The sequence below is a fragment of the Atta cephalotes genome, assembly GCF_000143395.1.
Source record: "Atta cephalotes unplaced genomic scaffold scaffold00024, whole genome shotgun sequence".
In the NCBI taxonomy this organism is placed as follows: Eukaryota; Metazoa; Arthropoda; class Insecta; order Hymenoptera; family Formicidae; genus Atta; species Atta cephalotes.
The window spans coordinates 4,587,566-4,598,283 of record NW_012130088.1 but is presented as its reverse complement, the minus strand read 5'-3'; the positions used below and the strand labels follow the sequence as shown (position 1 = coordinate 4,598,283).

At 28.9% G+C, this 10,718-nt stretch overlaps 1 protein-coding gene across 1 annotated transcript in view; it reads right to left on the bottom strand.

The window, feature by feature from the left end:
• LOC105620131 (DENN domain-containing protein 1B) overlaps positions 1–10,718 on the bottom strand; it is a 75,714-nt gene that overhangs the window by 57,718 nt on the left and 7,278 nt on the right.

The window sequence follows — 10,718 nt, the reverse complement described above, 5'->3', positions numbered from 1 at the left end:
CACCTAATAGTATATCTTTGTATTCATATTGAAGGATCTTCCTATTCCAATTCAAATGATTTTAATTCTTCTTATTTTTAAATTTTTATATCGCAATTCATTCAAAGACATTTTCTCTTCCAACTAAAATAGTATTTATTAATTCTCCTTCAAAACATTATTCAAATCGTTATCACAAAATTGCGTTATCACAAAAAATTTAAGAAGTAACACGAACTTGCATCACATCTGTTTTTTTAACAAAAAATTTAACTTGTAGAGTTTTTTAAATTTCAAGGCCCTGCATAATGGGAAAAAATTCGACCGACGTTCTTAATCAATTAAATTCTTAATCAATTAAAAAATTTTTCTTTTAATTCGCTCGAAATTGAATGAACTAAAAATCCATTTTGCATAATTTTAAATTTTGATTATAGTTCAAATTAAAAATAGTCGATCCAATAGTCGATCCAATATCGTAATTTTGATTTGTTCTGTTCACTTCGGCAATTTATTTTGAACTATAATCAAAATATACGCAAAATTTTTTTTTCATTGAATTTCGAACAAATTAAAAGACTTCAATTTTGATTAAAAAGAGAGGCTGAATTTTGTCACAAAAGTATTTTTCCACTTACTTGTACCTTGATGATAAGTTAAAATTATTAAAAAAAAAATCTGAAAAAAATCTGATTTTTTATTGAATCATTTTAAAGGTCATGATTAAATTTCAAGAATTGTTAAAATAACAACCACTCTAATATATATATATATATATATATATATTGGTGGAAGGTGGAGTAAGATGGTCCGCGGAATAAAATGGTTTATTTACTAAATTTATTAGAATCACTTAATCAGAATTAAGACATGAGCGACTAATCTTGGGATTAGTCATCATCATGATTGATATGTGATGTGTGAATACGTGAATTGGTGTAAACTCACTCTTGATGTAACGAATCTTGTTGATCTGTTGATATAGAGGGAATACTATATGAATGCTTTAAGAAGTTTTCAGAAATTCATGATGCATGAAATTTCTTAAAGTATTCTTAGTGTATTCTTGTATGAATTCCTAAGGAATTATAATTCAGGAAAGAAGAAAACTTGAAGAATTCTACTTTGCGAATTCTATGTCGGGATGAAACATGCAATGCAAATAAATTTTGAGATTTATTGGATATTTTAATCCTATATGCCTCCAAGCACTTTTCCTTGAATTTATAAAGTATAACTGTTGATATAGAGGGAACACTTCTGCAGATATTCGTTTTTCTAATTCTGTATTCTTCTTTAAAATGAATTCTCTATAAACTCCGATTCGCCTTCGTGCTATCTGGGATATCATATCAACCATGAGTGCGTTGGAGTGACTATAAAGAGGGAAAGTGAGAAGTTTTCAGAAATTCAGAACATGATGCAGGAAACTTCTTAAAGTATTCATATTATGTTCTTCGAATTCCTAAGAAATTCAGGAAAGAAAAAAACTTGAATATTTTGCGAATTCACTGTGGTATCTGGGAAGTTTCTTTTAATCTAAATGTATGAATTTTAACAATAAAATATTTGATTGTCTTGATTAACATTTCAATATAGCTTTTTTAATGTAGAAAAAATATTCACTTTTTCGATAGTAAATTAATGTTTATTTTTCAAGCATTTATCATTGGATCAATATGATTAAACACACTGCTACGCCGATCGATTATTTCGACATTTCAAGAGTATAATATGTCATGAGAACATATACTTCGGCATCATACATCAATTTGCAAAATATAAGTCTGTTTTTTTTAGCTAAGATTCTTGTACAATTCATTTTTCTTCCTTTTTTCTTCTATTGGAGAGAAAAAGAGAAAAGGTGAATCGTATAAGAAGCTAAAAAGAACAGGCCTCATGATTATATATTAAGGTACAATTAAATATAGCGAGGTATTAAATACGCGATCCATGGCATATAAGTCTTTGAAAGTCGCAAATCAGTATTTGTAGTTTTTGATGTCAGCAAAAGCGTTCTTCCATTTTAATATCTTGATAAAGACTCTAATAAACTCTGATAAAGACTAATTCTTATTAGTAACTATTTCCATCTGTTAAATAAACATAAAATTAGCTTCTTTTTTAATATTTTTCTGTTAAAAAGTTAATATATCAAAAAGTCAATATATCATAACACTAGCGTGAGTTTATTTATAAAGAAATGTCAAGTTCTTCCAAATAGATTTCGCAATCTGATTTCTTAAGTGTTACATTTTAAGTGGCTAAGGCCCGGTTGGGGCTAAGGCCCCAAACTTAAAACTCTCTCTATCTCATTTTAAGACCGAAAAGAGACAGGGACAAAGAGACTTTTAAGTCTCGCTTAAAATTAAAGTAACGTTGGTGCAACCGGACCTAAGATTGCAAAATTTAATATTAAAAAATTTTTTAAAGTTTCATGTTATTGGTTATTTGAAAGTAATATTTCATCAGTCACATTAAAAAAATTTTTTATACAGATAAATAAAGGTAAAAATATTAATGTTATTACACATGTGGGGTAAAAAGGATCAATTTAAATGGGATAAATTGAATGAATTTATATATTTTTTCTACTTATATATGTATTTGTTCTAATTTGAGAAATATATTGTTGTCAACGTCAAATGTTGTAACAATATTCCAAAGGTTTTAACCATTAGTCCAACATCAACTTGCAAATGCCAGCGGTACTGTAACTTTCAAGCGTCATAACTCGAAAAGTACTTAAAAATATAATAAAAATAAACTTTTATTATAGTGTTTTCAAAAGGTCTTGAAGACAGCTATAAGAATAATGCAATAAAAAATGAGAGGTTCCATTTAAAAAATTTTAGATAAGTTTAAGGATATTTTCTCAAGATCAATCAAGGTCATCAACTTTTTTTTTCCTTCAAACCATAAAATTTATGTCTGAAACATTTTTGTCTTATAGATTTTGAGAAAATTGATTGAAAAATTGATTAATTGAAATGGTCTTAAAAAATATATATATGTACCTACAATGTATAATAGAGTGATTGTACCAGCCTAATTTCTTGAAAAATATGCATTTTCTTGACAATATTTCGGATAAAAGTTTTTTACTTTGATGGAAAGATGATACTATTGATCTTGGATAGCGTTATCAAAATCAGGACAAGATCACGTTGAATTTTTTAAATGGAACTCCTCTTATTCGTTGCATATCCTCGTAAATTAAAAACTTTACTTTAGATCTGTTCTTTTTAACTAAAGCAACTTTCTTGCACGATTCATTTTTGTTCCTTTTCTCTTCATGTTGAAAAGAAAAGAGAAAAAAGATGAACCATTTGATGAAGCAAGAAGTTCAGCTAAAAAGAATAAGCCTCTTGAGAACTCTTTTTAAAACATTATAAAATTTATTTCCATTAAATACTTTTATAAGACTTGAAAATTACAGTACTAGCATCATTACAAAGTGTCCGATCAACAATTAAAATCTCTTAAATGTTGTTTAGGATCATGATCTGGATAACATTTATCAAGATGAAGGCTATTAGTGATTGTTCCTCTTATTTTCATTTTTGCACTAAAAATTCATTTTAGTGCAATAAACATATAAATTTAGTGCAATATATAAATGAAAATACGAGGAATAACCTCCATTGATCTTAACAAATGCTATTCAAGTCACGACCTTGAACAGCATTTAAGGCTCCTGACTACTCAGCCAAAAATTCTGTGTTAACGATGACAACACAGAATCAGATGGCAGTCTAGCGAAACGGTAGCCATACACTTAAGCACGAGCTCATGTCCGAGTGCTCGCCTGCGGCGCGCCGAGAATGAACGAGATAGCGAGCTTCTTCTTATACTAATCACTTGTTTCAAGCGACCGAAAATGCTTTCTTGGCAATTTCGGTCGCTCGATGGCCCATCTTTGGATAAATTGAAGGTACAATAATTCGCCGACCGGCGAAAATCTATTAATTAATTATTATTACATATTATTATCTATTATTATTTATAATCTATTAATATATATTTATATCTATTTATATCTATTAATATATATATATATATATATGTGTATAATATCTATTATTATTATTTAATATTTATTATTATTTTTAATATCTATTATTAATTTATTATATCTATTATTTATTATTTATTATCTATTATTTAATTATTTCGAATCACACTGGCACGTGCGTTCGCATCAAATGAAATCGTTTCTAAACGCGCATAAAGCATATTGATGAAATGGAACATGTGCGCAGCGTATTGACTGCTATATATGCGTTCGATGCGAGAAACGGAACACATCCTAATATAAGTTTCAATAAATTGTAGTAACCCCTCTCATTAATTCAGAATAGTATAAATCATCATGTTAAAATGTAACAGTTATAAGATATTTAATTGTTTACGATTTTTTATGCATGTTATATAGTATACCTCTCCTTCATAAACTCGAGTAGTAATAGTTCAGTAGAAATAGAATTTTATCGGAAAAAAATTATAAACCAGCATTTCTCTTCACGAAAGTCTCGAAAGATCATCAGAAAAGAAATGTGTACATTTGACTTGTGTTGACTCGAGACTTGTGAAGAAAGTATGCGAAAAAAAATCGAATAATTGCAAAAAGCACGTTTTTCGCTTATAAAACGAAAAATATTAATTATATTTAATAATTTAAAAAATCGATATAAAAAATAGATATTTGAAATAACTACAAAATGTGGAGATGTGGAACATTAAAATCGATCTATTAATTCAAGAAAAAAAAAAGACCTTTTTTTCACTCGCTCTGTGTTCATTGAGATTTAAACGCAAAGCTTTAAAATGTACCTCTCGTAATCAAACCTAGCTCTGAACAAGTCTGAAATATTCATTAATTTTTACAAAAAGCTATTTGTTCATTAAAAACCGGTCTACGAAAAACTTAATTTCTTTATCTTTGAGCAGTCACACAACAATTTACAGGAATTTTGCTTTTTCAAGAGTTGCATTAGCACGTACACTTAGTAACAAAACGATTTTTTACAGTTAAACTATTATAAAATGACTTTAAAAATTGAGTATCTTTTTCCATATAAAAAATTAAAATAATTTCGTTAATATCAAATCATCATATCAAATAGCGTGTGAAGCATTTGAAATTTGACATTTTTCTATGAATTAAAAAAAACGATTACCCTCCGATTATTAGGAGCCGAGATAACAATTTTTTTCAAAAATTATGGCTCAAGTTTTTAAGATTAAGAGTTCCGTCTGGCATCAATTTGTCAATGAAGAATTGAATTTGCTATTAAAAATCTCGAATTATAAAAATGAAATTTTTAATTTTAGAAAATTTTTTCTTTTTTGAATTTTTATTTTTTTTGGTTTATTATTACAAACGTTTGAGTATGAAACGTATATTTGATTAACAAACTTAAGTCACATTAGCTATTCTTTATTTAATATGCTGTAAAAAGTGTCCAATTAGATAATTAAATGTACGGAATTATCAGTACAAAATTATTTTTGTGAATTTAATTGCAGATGCAAATAAGATATATGTAAACAAACAATTAACAAGTAAAGTGTTAGCGTAACTGTTAAAGATGTAACACTAACTTTCGCAAATATAAAAGCAAATTAGTGTTACATGAAAAATATTTTGCAACTATATTCAATAGTTACATTATAAAAATCTATAGTAACATAAATTATAGATTAATATTAGAACTACAATTAGTTCAAAGAATAATTATTTTGAAATAAAAATCTCAAAAAAGAAGCTATGAGTAATCAATACGCATAACTTAAAATGTATACAGTCAAATAAAATGTTAAATAGCAAACAACACATTCAAATATACATATATTTATGTGATAATTTATGCTCAAATTTAGAAGAAAAATGAAGAAATAGGTGTATTAAATGCTAAAGTGTACCTCAGAAACTTTCAAAATACTTGAAAATAAAAATGCGTTTTAATAAAATATAATAAATATATGTTTAAAAGATGTTTTTTATTGTTTTTTAAAAATGATTTTTTTCTAAAGTTGTATAAAACATTAAAAACATGTTTTAAACAAAAAACTGAATGTTTTATTTTCTTTAATACGTTTTTTTATCAACCTTGCTCCCTTATTCCACCCGGCGCACTGCTTCGGTCGCCTTCTTCAATATTCCAATGGTTTTAAACAAACTTTTTCGGCAGTAAAAAATTCGAGTTTTTCAATAGCAAAAATTCAAATCTTCCTTGACAAATTGGTACCAGAACTCTTAATCTTAAAAACTAGAGCCACAGTGATCTTTTAAAAAAAATTATTATTTCGGCTCCTAATAATCGGAAGTAATCTTTTTTTTAAATTCAGAAAAATGTCAGATTTCGAATGTTTCACACGGCTATTTAATGCACATTAATGAAATTATTTCCGTTTTTTTTATGCGAATCTCAAACATCTGCAGTTCTTTTCTGATGGTCTTTCGAAAGCTGTCTTTTCTGAAAAGAAATGCTGGTTTATAATTTTTTTCCAGTAAAATTCTTCTATTGAACTATTCTTGCTACTTGAGTTTATGAAGGAGAAGTATACTATATAATGAAAAATCGTAAACAAATATCTCGTAAACGTTGCGTTTAATCATGATACTATTCTATATACTATTCTGGATTAAGGGGAGAGGTATACTTTTATTACAATTTATTAAAACTTATATGTTATTTAGAATGCCCCCCGCCCTTATTGACGCCTAGGCCGCCAAGCGGCTGAGATTGCTGAGAAAGCATTTTTTGTCGCTCGAAACAAGCTACTAATAGGAGAAGGAACTCGCTCATTCTCGGCGCGCCGGAGGCGAACACGGATGGGCTCGTGTGTGCTTGTTTATGTGTTACAGCGCTGCACCACGATGAATGGCCGAACTTATAGACAAAAGTGACGTTTTGACCACAAAATTTATATTGCGTACCATTTTGTTTTTATTTGTCTAATTGTGAAAATAAGACTTGTACTTATCAAAATCGTAATTATCGATAAAAATTAAAATTATCTTGGAATTTTATATGTAAAAGCGTATATTTTATTTCAACAACTGTTAAACCGAATATGTTCGATAGCTGTGTTTCTGCCCGAATACAAGATCACTTTACGTACCTTCTGCAACCATTTACTGATTGTTAAAAGAAAAAAGGATAGTTTTCATCGATTTTTATAAGTATTTTAAAGTGATCTTTCATCATTTCGTTTCATCCAAATTGTCTTTATTTAAAAATAGCACGCAACATAAATTAACGTGTCATTCCTCACTTCTGATGTCACGATTTCAATATGGCCGCCGCGATTAGTCAGGAGCTTTAAGAGTTTTAATCGTCGGTTGGATATCTTGGATACTACTAAATCCGATAGTACTGCAACTTTCAAGCCTTATAATTCGAAAAATACTTAATGGAAGAGATTTATTATAGTGTTTTGAAAAAAAATTCTCGAAATAAGTCATGAGAATATATAATAAATTGAAGGTTCCATTAAAAAAATTCTCGAAGTAATCTTGTCATAACCTTGACCACATTACCCAAGGTTGAATTAATATACATATCCTTATATCCTCCTTGAAGTCCTACAACTTTATGTTAGATTACTAATTAATATTTTTAAAAGACGAACGAATACTGGCTGAAGTAATATTTTTCTACATGGTTACTGATATTTTTCTGAATACGGGCTGAAATCCACGAGTGTAAGACGGAGGAGGAGGGGGGGGGGAGGGTGAAAGAGAAGAGTGGAAGAGGAGTGGGGAAGGAGTGTAGAGGGTGAGGAGGGGGGGGGGGAGTGGAGGAGATAGGTGAGGAGGAGGGAGGAAGTACTTTTACCTGCAGAGCTCTGCTTTGCTACATCTAACTGAATTATTCAATTGAGATACTAATTTAAAACTATCGAAATATTATTCTTAAAAATATAAATTATAAATTTAAATAAAAAATTTCCGATGTTTTCAAATCTCAGGGGATGGTGCTCTTTTTAATGAAAAAGAAATTTTTGGAGTATTTTAAAAAGCTTTCAAAATAAACTATGAGAATGAAAAATGGGAATTCCCTTTAAAAAATTAGATGTGACCTTGCTTTGATCTTGACAATGCTACCAAAGATTAAACCAACGACCAAAACACACTTCTCTGTCTGAAACATTTTTCAAGAAAATGTATTTTTCAAGAAATTGGCCTAGTTATGATCGCTTTGTATATTTATATTTACACCTTGTATATATATATATATATATATACATACATACGTATAGGGTTAGCTGTTATCTATATAAAATTATGTAAATAATTGCCTAGATAGACTCTCTGGATTATTCTCGATAGCCTATCGTGTAATGACTATTTTATTTTTATTCAGATTATTAGAATATACCACTTTGATCAAAAAATTCCCGGAATTACCACCAGGTGATGCTCTGAGTCAGCTGATTTGAATTCTGTTTTTTTGGTTAGGTTGCCACATCTATCATTGACATTCCCACCAAATTTTCACCATATTTCATAGCTTAACATTTGTAAAAGTTATGTCTTGAATATATCTACTGCACGCATTTTCGATTTTTTACAGTTTTAAAAATGGAATTGAATTTGCAACAACGAGTTTATATTAAATTTTGTGTTAAAAATGGATTCAATGGTGTGAAAATCTTGGAAATATTGGGAAACTATTTCGGTAGTGATACTCTAAAGAAAACAGCCGTTTATGAGTGACATGAAAAAAATTACAGGGAATGCGTTTTAACAGCCGAAAGGAGGTAATGGAAAAATCGAAGACGGCTCTGATGGCTATACCGAATAGAGTTCCAGAAATGTTTCGAGAGCTGGATCAAGCGCAGCTGGCATAAGTGCGTTGCAGTCGATGGGGAATACTTTGAAGGGGACAATATCACTTTTGATGAATAAAACTTGTATTTTGAATTTTCTGAATGAATTCCGGGAACTTTTTGATCAAGGTAGTATATTATCTTTATTTTTATCTTAAATAAAAGTATTATCTTCTTTCAAATTATCTTAATAAAATTTAATACCCTCTCCCAGAGTAGAGAGAATTTTAGAAGATCTTTTTTATAAACTGAATGTTTATGTTTAAGGATGATAGATCTGTGTTGCCCACGATTTGTAATTCTAAGCATTAAATTGATGTATATCAGCGCTAATTTCTTCGTTTTACCATTTTTAAAAAGTATCATTTTTAAAAAGTACTATTAATATTGAAGTATTTTAATATTTAAAATTTAAATCTAAAGAATTAAATTCCTACTTTTCATTCACATGTTAAATAGATTTTCTTCAATTATATCTTTAATTATAGTGTCCTGAATTTGAAATGGCCAAACTTCGGAAACATGTAAAGGATCAATAAACCAAGAAAAAAAGTTTTTTAGAATATGCTCGTTTTTGTTTAGTTTTGGAGAAAAAAAAACAAAAAGTTTAATTTTTGTTTTAAAACATAGTTTTAATTTTTATATTTATTATTTATTTATTCGCGATGTTACTTGCTTAAGAGGGAACACTACTGTGATGGGTTCAAAAAATCGATTTTTTTTTGCATTTTTATAATGCTTAGAGTCTTAAAAATATGCCCCTAAAATATTATATTGAAATTCGTAACGATATTATAGTAAATATGTGATGGAATGCACGTGATCAGATGCATAAACTAATCGGTTATAAAACACGTTTTTCTCGAAACCACGTTTTCGTAATTGAGCGCTCACATATCTCGGCCAATTTTTATCCAAATGACTTGAATTTTAGACAGAATGTTTACAACAAAATTGTCTTCAATTAAGCATACGAATTTTTCAATTGGATTATTAGTTTTTGAAAAATAATAAGAAAAAATAACGATTTTTTTCGCAAAATCATCTCTTTTTTTTTAAACAGCGCTATTTTATCTAAAATTATTTTATCAAAAAATTAGTATGCTTAATTGAAACTACACTTATATACACTTTAAAATAAAAAAAATTTTTTTATTTTAGAGCTCTCGTTCAGACGCAACACGAGCGTCTGTGCACTTTTCAGACGAGGTGCACATCAATGAGCACTAAGGCTAGAAATGTTAATATTATTTAATGAATTTTTTGTAATAATTTCGTAAATGTATATACTTTATATAAAGACAATAATTCACAGAAGCTATTAGTTTTCACAAAATAAATTCATAAAAATAGTCTTTTTTCGGCCATCATAGTGTTCCCCCTTAATGCAGATATTGTTTGAAAATGTTGGCCTCTTGCAGCAATGCACGCATTGTATTTTGTATGGCTCATGTTGCAGTCAAATACTGATTTAGTTAACATAATGACTCACCAACACTCTCCTGTCTGGAAATCGGCGTTTATATTCTCGCACTGCCTCTAAAGTATTATCGCTAAAATCCTATATGAAAACAATAATATTTAGCTTTGAAAATAATAATATTTTGAAAATTACATTTTATTGTTTTTTGCGATTTTTTTTAAAACAAAACAGAGCATATATTTGAAGGATTTTTTTCTTAATTTATGAGTTCCGTAAACGTTCCTAAAGTTGACTATTTAAATTTGGGAAACCTGTAGGTAGGTAGGTAGGTAGGTAGGTAGGTAGGTAGGTAGGTAGGTAGGTAGGTAGGTAGGTAGGTAGGTAGGTAGGTAGGTAGGTAGGTAGGTAGGTAGGTAGGTAGGTAGGTAGGTAGGTAGGTAGGTAGGTAGGTAGGTAGGTAGGTAGGTAGGTAGGTAGG